The 14,922-nt window shown below is 44.3% G+C and overlaps 1 protein-coding gene and 1 long non-coding RNA gene across 4 annotated transcripts in view; one reads left to right on the top strand and one right to left on the bottom strand.

The window, feature by feature from the left end:
• The window catches only part of LOC105836314 (zeta-sarcoglycan), a 189,890-nt gene that overhangs the window by 94,214 nt on the left and 80,754 nt on the right, over nucleotides 1–14,922 (top strand). The gene's annotated exons all lie outside the window — the stretch shown is intronic.
• The window catches only part of LOC114254239, a 184,033-nt gene that overhangs the window by 90,692 nt on the left and 78,419 nt on the right, over nucleotides 1–14,922 (bottom strand). The gene's annotated exons all lie outside the window — the stretch shown is intronic.

Genomic DNA, 14,922 nt, shown 5'->3' with positions numbered 1-14,922 from the left:
AAACGGGTACGTGACGGTACGGAATCTGATCATTCTACGATGCACTTCTGTCGCTTGGCTATCCCGCGTCCGTGTCCCTTTCATCAGTGACGACCAGGAGAGGCAACCACGCATTGCGCGTCCAGAATCTGGGTCGCCCATCAATCGCCCCGTGGCGCGACGTAACTAACCGCGTCCTCCTTCCTTTTCGTCCAGGACGCACGCGTACGCGCGCGCGTTTCTAATTAAAAACTTTCATTCCGCGCGTCCAGTAAACTTCCCGCGTCGCGGGAATGGAGATCTCGCCTCGGCCGATCGCGTATTTTTCGCCGAGTCGATAATCGACCGTCCCCACGCCGCCGGGTGGCGGGGGCGCGCGTGCGAAAGCCACTGTCACACTTTGTGCTCCGAAATTAATATCACCCCGGCGAGATGATTGACAGCTAATTAATAATCTACGATCGGTGAAATATTTTTAGCGAAATGCATTAGGCGCGAATATCCACCTCGAATTTCGTTTCGATTAAAAAGATGCAAGCTGACATTTATCGACAAAGCGGTTCCGACTTTTTTTTTATTTATTCGCGGCGCCTTGTGGCTCCGTTCGATAAAGTTCTTTTTCGGTTGAAAAAAAAAAAAATTCTACGACTAGTTATCCCTCTGGAAATGTTTACCACGGAAATATCGTCGCGATATTTCTACGCGCTCTCGTTTTGTAAAATTAATAATTCCTCGAGATTAATGGCATTTGATTACAAAATTTGCCTATTGAAATACCTTTACATTCCCAAATGCTTTAAATACACAAATACATTACACAGCTTTCATCGCAAACGATCGTGCCTGATGAAAATGGACGAATATATCGTGTCGATGACTCTCGCGCGACTCGTTTTTTTTTCCTCCCTTTACCATTCCTGGACTTTTTATTCTCCCAAAACGGCGTAAAAGCTAGTTATTACAGTCGCTCGGTGCGACGAGATACGGGACCGGCCGCTATAACGGGAAATTGTGTAAATCCGAGCGGAAGCCGCGATAGAAAGAATCGGCGTGTCAGGATCGGCGTTGGCAACGGGGGCGTGTTTAACGAGTGCGCCGTGTAAGAGAGAGGCTCCCTTCTCATAGATGCCCGGGGGCTCTACTACTACGTCACGTAGCCAATAGCCCCTGGGACGCCGGTGGCACGTGACAGCGTCAACGTGTCAACTCCTTTATGCTATATTGCCGGGCATTATGCTACTGTATTATCGAGCCTTCCTACAACGACAGCCAGCCGGCTGCATTTCGGGGCGCAGCTTACAGCGTGCGCCCACGCATACCGTTCGTCTGTGTACGCGCGCGTTATGCACGTGGTGGTGCGATCCGATACACACGTACGCGCAAAAGCCGCTCTCTCCATCCCCCGCATGACGGTCCGCAGGTCCAGGATCGAAACGGAAACGCGTCAGAAGCAGATGTAGCGACATGTATCCGCGAGCGTCGGCACGACCTGCATCAAAGGAAGAACCCGCACTATCGCGCCCCTTTTCGAACGAACCGATTAAAACGCGGGCCGCAGGTGCAGCTGCATTTTGCCGTGGACCGCGGGGTCGTCAGTGATTAATAGCGTTTAGAGTAGTCGTGAGGACCTACGTGCACGATTTAGTTTAGTCTTTTCGAATGTTTTAATGCTCGTCGAGTGAAGCGAATTTTGTAAATTCAAGTACGTGCCAATTTTTCACTCGGCGATCGTTCGTTCTCGAATTTTCCACGTTCGCTCATGAATTAGGAAATATTTTCCATCGAATGAATACAACGTGTTGGAAATTATAACGATACGCATTGGAGAACGATAAATATCAAATATTTTCAAAGATTTGAGTTGCTGCATCGTGTATTTTCGACTGGCCAATCGGATTGCGTAATGTTAATAAATTACACGTTTATTCTTTCCGCGCTATAAAGGGCACATTGTCAATAAATTTTCGTGGGTTGTGAATTGAATCCTTTTTGCAATATTATCTCCAAATATATATTTATATACGTATATATTTTTTTAATGGTCATAAAACGCGTGAAATGAAATTAATTTAAAAGCGAGCTTAATCTCGCTGCGTTCGTTCTCTTTCATCTCCAATCTCTCTCATTACTCTTAATCAATTTTCAATACTTCATATTATAATTAATATATAAGCTCCGAAATATAAGTATGGTTGTCAAATACACTGTATATAAATATTACTAAAAAATTCGTTGTGCAAACAGATAGAAATTTAATTACTTACCGTTTTAAAATATTTTCCTTAAAATTCTCTACCACAATCTGCTTTAGCTTAACCATTTAGAAAAATATAATTAAATTATACGAACAATGCGACAAATTCTTATCATAATTTCAATGAATTATTTCTTTTACAAATTGTTAGTTTAACGCATCGTAATAAAATTATTTTTTCAACCTATATCCCCTAAGCAATTTTCACCTTTCAACTTTACTTACATAATGCGAGATTATCAATTAATATCAGTGTTAAATGTCTCCAGGTGATGACATTCAAATAGCTGTGTTTAATTTCAAAAGATAGAGAACAAGATAAATTTCGTGCTCTGGAATCACACGAGCGAAATTATGGAGTTTCTTAATTGACCTTAGTGGCGTAACTCGACTTAGGCAAATAGCGGATGAGATTAAAAATTTAAGGATACGTAAAAAGAACCGCCGGCATTTAATCCGATTAGTCGAGTTGTTGCATTTTTCAGCAGGGTAAGATGGTAATAACGACGGCGCTGGCGACAACGAAATTCACGAGCTAAGCAGTACGCGACGCATACGGGAGGGAGATTAGACTGAGCTTTTTTTTCTTTAACTATTAACGGTATGGTCGCGCGTTTTGGCCCGTTTCAGCCCGGGCGTGATCCGTACGTGCGAAACATGCTAAAATATGTACAGATCGTGTAATGAAGGTATGTTTAATAAATGGCCGTCCGGAATCATATCTCTCTATCTCTCTCTATCTCTCTCCGCATTATGTCTCGCGTCGTGTATACTCGATCAGAACACTCAAACACATTCAAACAGGATACATACACGTGTGTATACATCTACACATGCATACAAATGCACCTGCAGTGTATCCTGCGCAACCTGCATGCATGTCCCCACCGACGTACAAATGTCAGTTCGCTGTTTGCGCGAACGTGTTACTCGTGCATACACTATCTAAATCGGAATCAATGAAATTTTACTGCTATTTCAATGCTATACTTATAACTATATCAATCAGTATTATCACTCGATAATCGAATCTGATTCTGCAGCATAGGGTGGTCAATGCCACACTCATACACGTTCTCTGGAGACGGCGCGATTTGCGGTTCGTTGACCTGTCTATCGCATGAAACAAACGGAGCACAGCTTCCTCTCTCTTTTAATCTACACGAGAGATTATCTTTTCATGCTCGCATCGAAAATTAATCGTTCCCCACTCGCGGCGCGGCCGCTGAAATAACGCGCGATCGACTCGCTCGTAACGTATGCGCGAAACGTTTCGCGGTACGTACACACACACACACACACATATACACACGATCAGTATGTTTTATTCTTATCCCCTGAACGCCGTCCATTTTTAATGCGGCGACTCCGCGAAAGCTTTAAGCCCTGATACGATTTCAAATCGCACACACGCGGCAGTTAAATATTCCACGGCGAAAATAACTCTCTTTGCCGCATCGGTGTGTGTGTGTGTGTGTGTGTGTGTGTGTGTGTGTGTGTGTGAAGGGAGGAGGGGTGTTGTGCGCTTTTTCGGCAACCCTCGGTTCGACGTTCTCGCCATTTTCATCGTAGCCGATATCAGTTTTTAATGTACAGAACATATCGCGCTCGTTCTGTTTACCCGTGCGAAACGTGCAGTAACCCTTTGAACTTCGAAATAACGCAAACAAATTACCTCATATTAAATCCTCATTCCCATTTACAAATTTCACTAAAGCTGTTAGCGTGATGACAGTCAATTAATACAATTAGCAATCAGGTATTTAAAAAAATTTCTATTTGTTTTATTAATACGAAAAACTGCAGCTAATTTGTCGAAGTTAAAAGAAAGAGAATTAAGAAATGAAATAAATAAATAAAATTTTTGAAAAGAAAAGTACTATCGTCCAAAGAGAGTTCGAGTCGTTGACTTTTCGCGTTAGCATTACGAACAGTAGGCATGACAGTCGGCACACAGACGAACAATGACAGCCCGCGGCATCGTGTTTCAACGCGTTATCGCACCTACACATTCGTCTGGTAAACAGCCTCCTCGTCGCATATGCGACACACACACACATTGATCGCGCGGTGAGTGTGCGGATACAACCTCTCGCCACATCCGAAAACACTTCCCGCTGAAGGGGATCATCCCCGGAATCCCTGTCGCGCAGCCACGAGTCGCGGCTCGCGGCGTGCGGGGTTGTCCGCGACTCGTAAAATTGCCGTGGGTGATTTCGGTTCTCGGATTCGTAACAGGTGAACGTGCCTCGACTTCTAATCGTTCAAACACCGCGAACGGGAATATAGATATTTCTTTCTCCTCCGAAGGATAGTGAAACATTCATGAGACGATAAGATACCCATATACGCCGCGCCGGGTTATAGAATTTCAAAATCACACATTGTTCTAAATTGAGTGGCTAAATGTCAAAAAAAATTCTAACAGTGGGATTTTAAAATAGTTTGGATCTGTGACTTGTTGAAGCCACGTTTTGATTTCCAGCGAAAAATGTTGGGAACTTTTTGGGTCAGATACCTGTGGCTCTTATATTCACTCAATTTCAATAACAGATTTTTTTTACGAATTCGGTTTTTCCGAGCGTGCTGATCAATTTTTCGCGATGCGAGCCGTTTTCAGCTCGACAGAAAGGTCGGGACCGGAGGTGTCTCTCATGGGAGAGATTGCTGGCGAATCAGGTGGCGGTTAGGGCCGCCGGAAATCTCCGACAGCGGCGGAGCGCCCCGCGGCTTTTGGCATCGGATATGTATGACATCGTTCCGCCGATACGTTTCTGATTCGGGGCGTCGATGTATCGGATCAAGGGGCGCATCCGTGCGTGATCGAGCCGATCCCTCGGGCTTTTTTTCTCTCCACCCCTCTTCCAGATGGGATTGTGCATGCACACTTCCCTCTACAAACTTTGACTTGCTATTTTGACTTTGGGCTTAGTCGGGGATCGAGCTAAACGACCATTTCCGCAACCCTTTTATTCCGCTTGCTATTTTGTTTTGAAGAGCAACGAGAAGGAAAATCCCAAAATCACAAAGTCTCGACACTGAAAACTCACAAATACCTAACATATATGTATGTACAATTGAAACGCATGCTTGAATAAGAATCTATATCACATCCGGTATATTTCGAGAAAGGGGAGTTTAAAGCTTAGAAAAGCTATAGGTTTCATCGATCAATTCTTTTCTGCGATACAACGGAAAAAAAATATATAGGTCGATATATATCTTTTCTTACTTTCGCTTGAAAGCCACAGAATCGTATCGGTTATTCTCGATTTGAAAATATTGATGAGAACGAGCGAAGCCGCGAAGCCCCTGTACCGACGCTCATCGAAAAATATGATCGCATCGCGCGACCGTTGGACGATGTATAACTATATTTGCGCAGTTTCACGTGCGATTTGCTGGGAATAAAAACTCTCACTCGACAGGGAGCCGAGTTGTCTTCATATTTTCCGGGCTTTCCCGGTGCGTTCGTGACACTCGGCAGTAGCAAACATGGTGAATCTGCAAAAGGGGGTGTTAATCTTCGTTTCCGAAGAAAGTTCAGTAAGAAGTATTCCAGTTTTTCATGGCTGACGTATATGTATATGACTCTCAGCGTAAGAACTCATAGTCCAAAAACATAACAGCGAGAAATTATTTTGTCTCCGCGGAACACGGACAGAGTCGTTTCCGTCACGTGACACATCATATCGTGAGTTTATTTTATTAGAAATTTTTCAGTTTCCGCAATTGATGAACGTCGAATAAAAAAGAAAATCTCAGGTCAATAATCTACAAAATATTAAAGAATCGATCGACTGACGTCTTTCTTAAACATAAATTTCTTACAATTTATATGTAACTTATCTTTATTATCATCGACACTTTTATTATATCGCTGAAAATCGCAATAAATCATATCTTACGTCACAATATGCATCAGCTTCTTTATTGCCTAACCGGTTTGTACGGCACACGTCTGCTCGTGCAGAATTTTAAATCGCGCTCACATCGGTGTTAAGCGTTTTTACGTTCGCCAGCTATTTTTCACGCGCGAATAATCCGACGAGCGGTTACCATATCCATGGGATTGGTGTCGAAACGATCCTAAGTTCGGGTGTAGACGTATCTTGACTACGGATGGAGGGAAAGAGGTAAGAAGGGGTTGCGACGGTTGAGTGCGTGCCAGAGAGACATGAACTCTGACGGGAGTGGGTGAATAATGGGACGGTGCTTTGACACCGCGAGCTACACCTGACTCGGGGGGGGGGACAAGGGGAGGGGGAGGAGAGTACGATGCTTGGAAATGGGGGTGTATGCGCGCAGGTAACACGGGAGTGTCGACCAATTCTCCCCGCGGTAGAGAACAGAGGACGGCAGAGTTGAGGAGGGAAAGGGGATACGATCGGGGTTGGCGGTCGGTAAGGTCCGTGTTAAGGGTGAGAGGCCGTCGAGCGCAGGGAAAGAACGTAGAACGAGCCGGCCGGTGATTTATATTCATAACTTTAATACGAACCAACTTGCAGTCACGTCGCCATAACCCGCCATCGCCGCTGCCGCCACCACCGCCATCGCCACCAGTGCTGCCCGCGTAATTTATGTATTTCTCCTTGCGCGCCGACCATCGAAATTCGCGCGAGTGGATGATGCGCCGATTTCGAGCTCGAAACGAAATCGCACAGTTAATCGCGGCTCGGTGATTTCTTTCGCGAAGTGCGACGACTGTCGACGGCGGTTCTCGATCACGAGTTTGTTAACCAAATTTATTAAAATGTAATGTTTGAATTGAATATCAATGATATCATCACAGACTGACACGTACATAACACAGAAATAGCTGCGATTAAAGATTCGACATTTAAAACGAGAGAAAGAATTAGAGTTTTATTTTCTGAAAATAAATCTCATTTCCCACTTTTATTGGATAAGGTGTTCTATATATAATAATATATTTATACTAAATATTTCTTCTAATTAATATTATGTTGCTAAAAATATCTGAATCGATAAAGATTTTTGCTATAAAAAAATTTTCATTATTCCGGATTTTTTAGCAATATATTTTTAATCACTCCTTCGTACACATTTTCAAAATGTTAATTTCTTCATTTTCATTTTAATTTTTTTTTGTTACAAAAAATCTCTTCGAAAAATGAAATAAAGCGCGAGAAGCCCGAAGCTGTATATATATTCACTTGGTTAATACTTTCGCAAGATTCCGAGGCCGCAAGGAATATCGCGAAGGTGACGTGGTTTGGCTACCAGCAAATTTGTACGGAGGCAAGACAGAAACAAAGTGAGATGGGATGAGGAGAATGAAGAGTATACGCGAGGTCGGACATAAAACCTTTATGCTAGCGAAGGCTCTATGCTCAGCCGAGGCTCCAGCCAGCTCCCGTTTAATTACGGATTCTAAAGCTCTTCACCTACTACCTGGGCGCGTGTTCGGTTATTCCAGTGTTATTGCCTGTTTTACGATTCCTCTTTCGGCATCGTCGTCGCGAAGGAATCGGCTTTCTATAAATAATATCGCTCTTCGATGAGCCCGCGGAAATAATAACGTCGAATTAGCCTCAGAATGACGTTTCGCGTTTTGTTATCGCTCCGCGAACAATAATGAAAATACGATACAAAATCTGACGAAATAATATTCGAAATGTGAATATTAGTTTAATAATATCGCACATAAAGCAAAAATAAATATAAGCTATTGCTAATTAATATAATTAAATGTTCTGTAAATACGTACCAGCGGAAGCTTCTAGCTGCTCAATCAATGTCGTAAAATAAACATGAAGTAAACCGGGCGATTTATGTTTAATCGTCGATGCAATTACGGGGATAATTACGTCGGGTGGTAACTTTTGAGGCGTAACGGGAGGCCGGCGAGACGAGAGAGTCGGCAGAAGGAGAAATTCTCCCGTTGGTTGGCGGCGAGACGCGAGACTAAAGCGCGAAAATGTTTAATTCACTCGCCTTATAGGCGCAGTATGGACGTCAATTGCTCGCATCGTGAATATTCCATCAAACTCTGACACTCATTAAAAAGCCGGCAATTTGTACGACCTTAACGACGAGTTGCCGCGTTGTTTTCCCCTTTCTTTACTTACGTGGCACGACGAGGTTCGCAGACTGCCAATCCGTCTGACTTGTTTCGGCCATTTCCCCTTTCTACGATCGCGCGGAGCGGCGCGCGTCGACACTGCCCGATCTAATCTTCCAGTTTCCTCTTTCTTTTGATCGCGCGCGCAGCAGACCTCGCCGCCGGCCCGTCTGACCTGGCCCGTCCTTTTTCCTTTCTTCTGAGCGCGCGCCTCTTATCGAAGTTGAGAGCCACTACCTCTTTTAATTAACGCAAGGCTACCCGTCGCCTTTCAGCTCATAATATTGTACGTCCGCGTATCGTCCGCCCGTCTCAAGATCTGAAAAGAATTTTACGACCTTACGACCGACGGCGGGGAGATTTTAGAAGCGTAACGACCGTTTTACGTCGCGCGAAACGAGTCCTGGAAAATTCCGTAGAAATTTATGCCTTTGGTTAGCTCGAAAACCATACGCTCGAACAACGGCGCGATATATCTTTTTAATTTATCGTTTTTCGACCGTAAAACATTTTGTCATATTGTAAGATGAGATGTATGACTGGATAGAAATTATGTCCGGTGAAAATCAAAGCCGAATTGGATATGTCGGATTTGACACTCGGCCTGATCCAGTTAGCAATATTCGACATTAATAAGAAGCGTTTTGAAGCTCTGGTCTGGATTGTTTTATAAAATGTTTCTTTATTTTTTATAAAAATTTCATTTTTTTTGTTTTTGTCCGGCATATGGAAAGAACCCAATTAATTAACCGGTTTGGCATGCTGAATCTCCCCTAAAATTTGTAATTTTACTCGATCCGACACAGGCTAAATCCAGCATTTCAGATTAAATTTTTACCTGGGATAATATCACGCTTTCATGGCGATTAACGGTAATAAACGAGAAATCTGTTGCTTGTTTCATTAACACTGCGCAAAATGTGGCGAATATTTCTCGAATTAGCAAAGGGAGGGGGGAGAAGAGTTCTCTTTCATTTCGCGAAGAGGGACACGAGAGAAGCCGGGGGCGGATTGCCAGGTGCAGGCACTTAAGATCGCGCCGTGCTACTTAGCGGATACTACGGCAGATCGGCGGCCAAACTTCCGCTTATTTCCCCGCTATTCTCTTTCTTTCTCGCGGTTCTATCCTCGTTTCCTCCCGTTCGTTTGGCCGGGTTTTCTTAACCTACCACGGCCGCGCCGCGGCGGAACGCAAATACGAGAGTGAACTTGACTAAAGTTCAATATACGGTCTGTGGTAAGGAAGGGGCGAGCCGCGAGGACGAAGACGAACTTTTAAGGTTACAAACTCAGCCGAACTGCCGGCCCGACAGTTTGGATTGATTTTAATATCGACTTTGTTCCCGAACTCGACTACTACCCCGGTACTTTCGCGTCTTCTTTTCTCCGGCTGTGTGCCCGCTACCTCTCACCGTTTGCATCGAGAAAAACAAGAGAAGAAAACTGTTCCTTATTCCAACCTGCGCCAGCAGGCCCCGATACGCTTGTTTGCAGCGGATGAAATACGGATAAAGCCACTATCGACGTTCCTGATTATCACAAATCGATTTCGCTCGATTAGATAATGATTTTCGCTTAAACAAAATGACCGTTTAACGTAAGATAATTTCTATCTATTAAAACTCGATAATGTATCTCTTCGTATTCACTGCATTAATATATAATACGCGTTAATTATTTCAATTATTTCCTCATAATTATTCGGTGTATTCAGTTTAATTATAAACAGGATATAAAGAAGGTAAGAACTGCTGGCGCCTGCAGATATTATTCGAGACGCAGCTTTCACAATTTGCGCACGTGCGAAGGTAGGAAGTGTATCTCGTGCACTGGCGGCGCAGACCAATTCAATTCCCGCGGCTTAATCGTTTTATCCGCCTCCGATGTGTTTCGACGGTGGCGAGAGAGAGGTGCGCGAGAATTTGCAAAATACTTGGTTCGCCCGGTGCAGCGACGAGGGAATATACCACGACGGAGTCATTAGCGTCGGCGAGCGGGCCAAAGTGGCTGTACGGATTGAAAAGCCGGTCGCGCCGCGTAATCGGAGGGGAAGTTTTGATTAGTTGCGACAGAAATTGACGTTTCCAGTCTCCAAGAGATAGAGAACGTCGGGCAGCTAATTCCGGAAGTTGAAGACATACAAGTCGGCGAGGCGCCTCGCCACCGGGATTTCGTTTACTTTCGTCTCTGCACGCTCGCCCGTCCGCCCTCATCTCGTCCGTTCGTCTCTCGTCCCGATATTACGCACCGCGGCTATATTATACATTCCTTAAAGCAATTACGAGATTGCGGTCGGAACACGTAAAATGACAATGATTGTTATTACGCTGACGATAAAGCTGACTATTTCGCGACTGTTATCGCAAGCTGTTACCGCGCATTCCCCGTCTTTCTCGCTTCTACTCTTTCTATCTTTGTCATTTGCTCTCTTCGTCGTACTATCGGTTTCTATCCGGTTTCTTTATCTTTCGTAACGGAAGCGCGCGTTCGCCCGCATGCGCCTCGTACCATCCGGATGGTTCACGGCCGAGGTTATTGCCGCTCTCCTGCTTAAAATAATGTAAAAGCACGACCGGTTATTATGCTATCGAGCTGAGTTAAGCACGAGATAACATCGATTACGACATAGGATACCGCGGTTTAATTCCACGTTATTGCCCGCCGCAGCCGCATAAAACTGATCCATTAAGACCGAGAATTACGAGAACCAAAGACTTCGACAAACATTAGCATAAATAAACACGCGCCAATGCGCGAAACGTCATTTTTCTCCAAATTCGGGATCTTGGGAAGAACTGACAGATACACTTTCCATTTCGGTTACCCGAGACGCGAACACGTATTAAATACCGTGACTCTGCGCTTGATGTATCATTCTGAACGATCCCTTAAGACGAGTTTGAGATAATGCAAGTCGGAGCGGTGGGAGGTGTTATCTCGTTGGGAACCTGTGTTACCTCGTTGTAAGATAAATTGCTGTTGCAAACTATTTTGGCGTCATTTATGAAGCTATATATGCAAGCTAAAGTACACTCGTGTTGCCTTTGAAAGGTGGACGTCAAACAACGGCCCCTCGCACACTGACCTCTCTTCAATTTTTAAACAATCCCCGTGATTGCAGCGACGTTAAAATAATGCGATGCGAAAAAGCGAGGGGCAAAGGGACCGTAATACGACGAATATCCAGCTTTAATTGCCACGCTACAATTTTCATTTACCACATCGAAGGCTTTTCATTTCAAGATAGTTTTTTCGCGGAAATTCAAATAACATTTTTAAGCGAGTTTATTTCGCGCAGTTTTGCATCTATCGGGCTAAACCAAATTCGAAATTGTATACGCGCATACTAAATGGAGTTCGCCGGAAAATTTCATTATCGTGCAAAAAGACGTGTCGTCACAAAGGTGAGGTGAAATTTTTATTAAATTTTTGGCGACCGTTACATTACCTTTTTACACAATTTAGACAAGAGAAAATTTATTGCGCGACGCCGAGTTCAAACGGGCCTTGTTTCAATGCCGGTTAAACTGATCCCAATGATTAATTATCGCGAAGCAACGGCACTTTTAACAGTGCTTACTTCTTTCAACGGCACAATTCTCTTCCGATATCCGAAACTCGAACAAGTTTCATCGAGACTGCAAGAACCAAGTTGAGGATTGGCAGATTTACAGTTTCCAGCTTACATGTCTGGCTGATCGACGGAAACAAACGCGCCGGGGACACGGTATGCGTGTACTGCGTGTGTGTAGCAAATTATTCAACAGCTCGCAATTAACCCGGAACACTTTGCTACTACTAACGTCGGGGAATAAAACGCCGGGAGTTCGTCAATACATGTCCAATAAAGTTTCGAATGGCGGGGGCTAATCGTAGCGACTACGACGAGAGGGACGGGAACGACGACTACGGCGACGTGAACGGTGGCTAATATCGCACGAACGAAGTAACGAGTGGCTCCTTTAAGCGTTTCCGTCGTGGATCCGGCATTCGAGGCACGCGCCGCTAACTGGATGTATTCAAATCACAACCGGCATGCCGGAGAGGCAAGAGAAATAGTTTCCCCAGCTCTCCCTCCTCCTTCGGTCGCCCTTTTCTCTCAGATCGCAGTCCGTGGACTGTTTAGCCAGACAACCCTCCTGGGACCGTCCCGCCTGCCTGGCCACCCCTCCCCCCTGCCTCCTTGGTGAGGACGGGTGGCGACGGCAGATGCAGCCAGCGGAAATCTAATAATCGCAAGATCTCGTTTCGCCGAGCGACAATCTCGACGCCGATCGGGCAAACTCGATTTTTACTCCTAATTAAACTCACTCGCGCCGCTGTCGTCGCCGCGTGGCTTTGCAAGCTGTCCGTCTTGTCGCGTCTGGCACGCCAAATTACCACGAAGAAACTTGCGTTCCACCATCCAACCGAGTTGCTCGAGGGGCTGAAGTCTGGCTTGGACAGACTGCGGCTACATCTCTCGAGTTGCATAATGTCGTTTGCGATTACGTTGTTGTCTCCTAAATCTCGAGGTGTTAACCACGAGGCGCCCCGCGAAGCCCCGTCAGAGACTTTATACGCTTTGAAAAATCTGATGATCCTTAAATCCATCAAATCGGGATAAAATTTTGAACAGTATGTATAACAACGCGACAACGGCTTACGGTGGCGTAATTTTGCCCGAGAAAGTTCGTTTTCCAAAATGGTAAAGTAGCGGTTTATTCTCCTACTGCAAATCGCATTCGGCCTGCGAAAGACTTCTGAGTCGGAGCGAAATCGTCTCTAATTCTGGCCTTACTCCCGTTAAGTGCGGGTTCTCGAAATAAATGCTTCTAGCGCGTGTTCCTTTTTTCCACGATTTCTCTTTAATCTCGACGGGGTAGTAAAGGCGCGCTCGCGTGCAAGATCGATGCAACGGCGAGAAACGAATGAGCAACGCGCGATGTAAAATATTACGAGATGATTGACCAAACGCTCATCGAAAGATAACTCTGTATCGCTCGTATCTCCGAGATGAATTGATTGATTCAATCAAAATCGCGCGATTATGTAATTCAATGGAACAATTTCGGGCAAACTGATAAACGAAGTAACTGTAGCCATGGTTTAATCTGTTCTTTGGCAAAGCGACGTAAGATAAAAATGAAAAAAAAAAAAACGCGCACGAGAAAGACGAACGGGAATGAGAGATGAGACAAGACGAACTTTTTCACGCGCACCCCTCCTTCTCGTTTCCCTCTCCTTTTCTTTCACCTATCGAAAAAGAAATCGCATTATTCGCCGTACGTTTCGTTTCCCATTTCTTCCGTCGTTTCTTTTTCTTCTTTGTTTTTCTTTGCTGTTTTCCTGCGCGTGTGGCTTCCTCTTAATTCTCCTTTCGTCTTTCTCCCTCGTGTACGCGTACGTAATTTACCTCGCGTCGATACCGATTCAAGTAGGCTATTCCCCGACGACACTGTTTTTCTTGACATTTCCCTGCGCCCGACCACGACGACGACGACGACGGCGACGAGAAAATGTGATGCTTCTCTTCCTGCCTGTTCTTGTGTTCTTGCACACGACGATCGAACGCTATCGCCGAGAATTTATGCCGCAAAACACGACAGCTAAGAGTTATCAAGAACGAAGTTTGGAAACGGTACAATTTCTTCCAATTTATTCACTTTTGGTATTACCACCATAAATAATATATTTTGTAAATTTGTTGTCAATCATATTTTCGTGAATATAATTTGACAATCGAATAGAGTGCTACTATTTTTTCTAATGTTAATGTTACTCTGAAAATTCACTATTTTTATATAAAATAACTAAATTTTGATGTATAATAATTATATATTACTTTATTTTACTCAAAATTATTTTCTAAGATCTACTTACTACTTCGGGTGAATATTCATCCAGCTGTTGGAAGTCGTAAAGAACGTAGTGCACATCTAACATTACATCAGTAATTACGTACTAGAGGCATACTAAAGAGAAGAATAGATGGAACCGCAAATTCCCTAGCGCTGCTATTTAAAAGCAAATACTTGAATTAGCCTCTGGTTGAAAATTCATCCACAGTAGCACTGTGGAGTTAAAAGTTTCAATAGACGCCATCGCATCATAAAAGATTATAGCAACGCGCACAAGAGTATCGGCTAAAGATAAAAATATAAGTTACTCCCCTCTCTTTCTCTGTCAGTTTTATTTATCTTTTTGATGACAAAAGAAATATGATTCGTAGATATAAATCCTGCGATCGTTATTTTACTCCGAGGACTTTATTTAAGCTCGCAAGTGATCAATTTTGTGAGGAATTTCCGTACGCGATCTTGTTAAACGATACGAAGAAAACGCATCAAGCCCGAAGTATGTAATCCCACATAACGCCACGTTAACATGCAACGGCGCTACCTCGCCGCCCGGCCCACACGACTGTGTAAACTAATATTATACAAAACATTCCGCGCCGAGGTAAACCTATCTCAAATAAAGCGACGTAATACACACCGGTGGCCCGATTAGGCAAATTATGCGTCCTAATGGGTTAATGGTAATTAGAGCACCGCGGCGCCTCCGCCCGTTTGCCTCGTCATTCTCTCGTCCATCCACCACTGGTCACCCTGCCTCGTTCATT

This window comes from Monomorium pharaonis, chromosome 8 (genome assembly GCF_013373865.1).
Source record: "Monomorium pharaonis isolate MP-MQ-018 chromosome 8, ASM1337386v2, whole genome shotgun sequence".
Lineage (NCBI taxonomy): Eukaryota > Metazoa > Arthropoda > Insecta > Hymenoptera > Formicidae > Monomorium > Monomorium pharaonis.
Note: the sequence above shows the minus strand (reverse complement) of the source record. Positions and strands in the feature narration are given on the sequence as shown.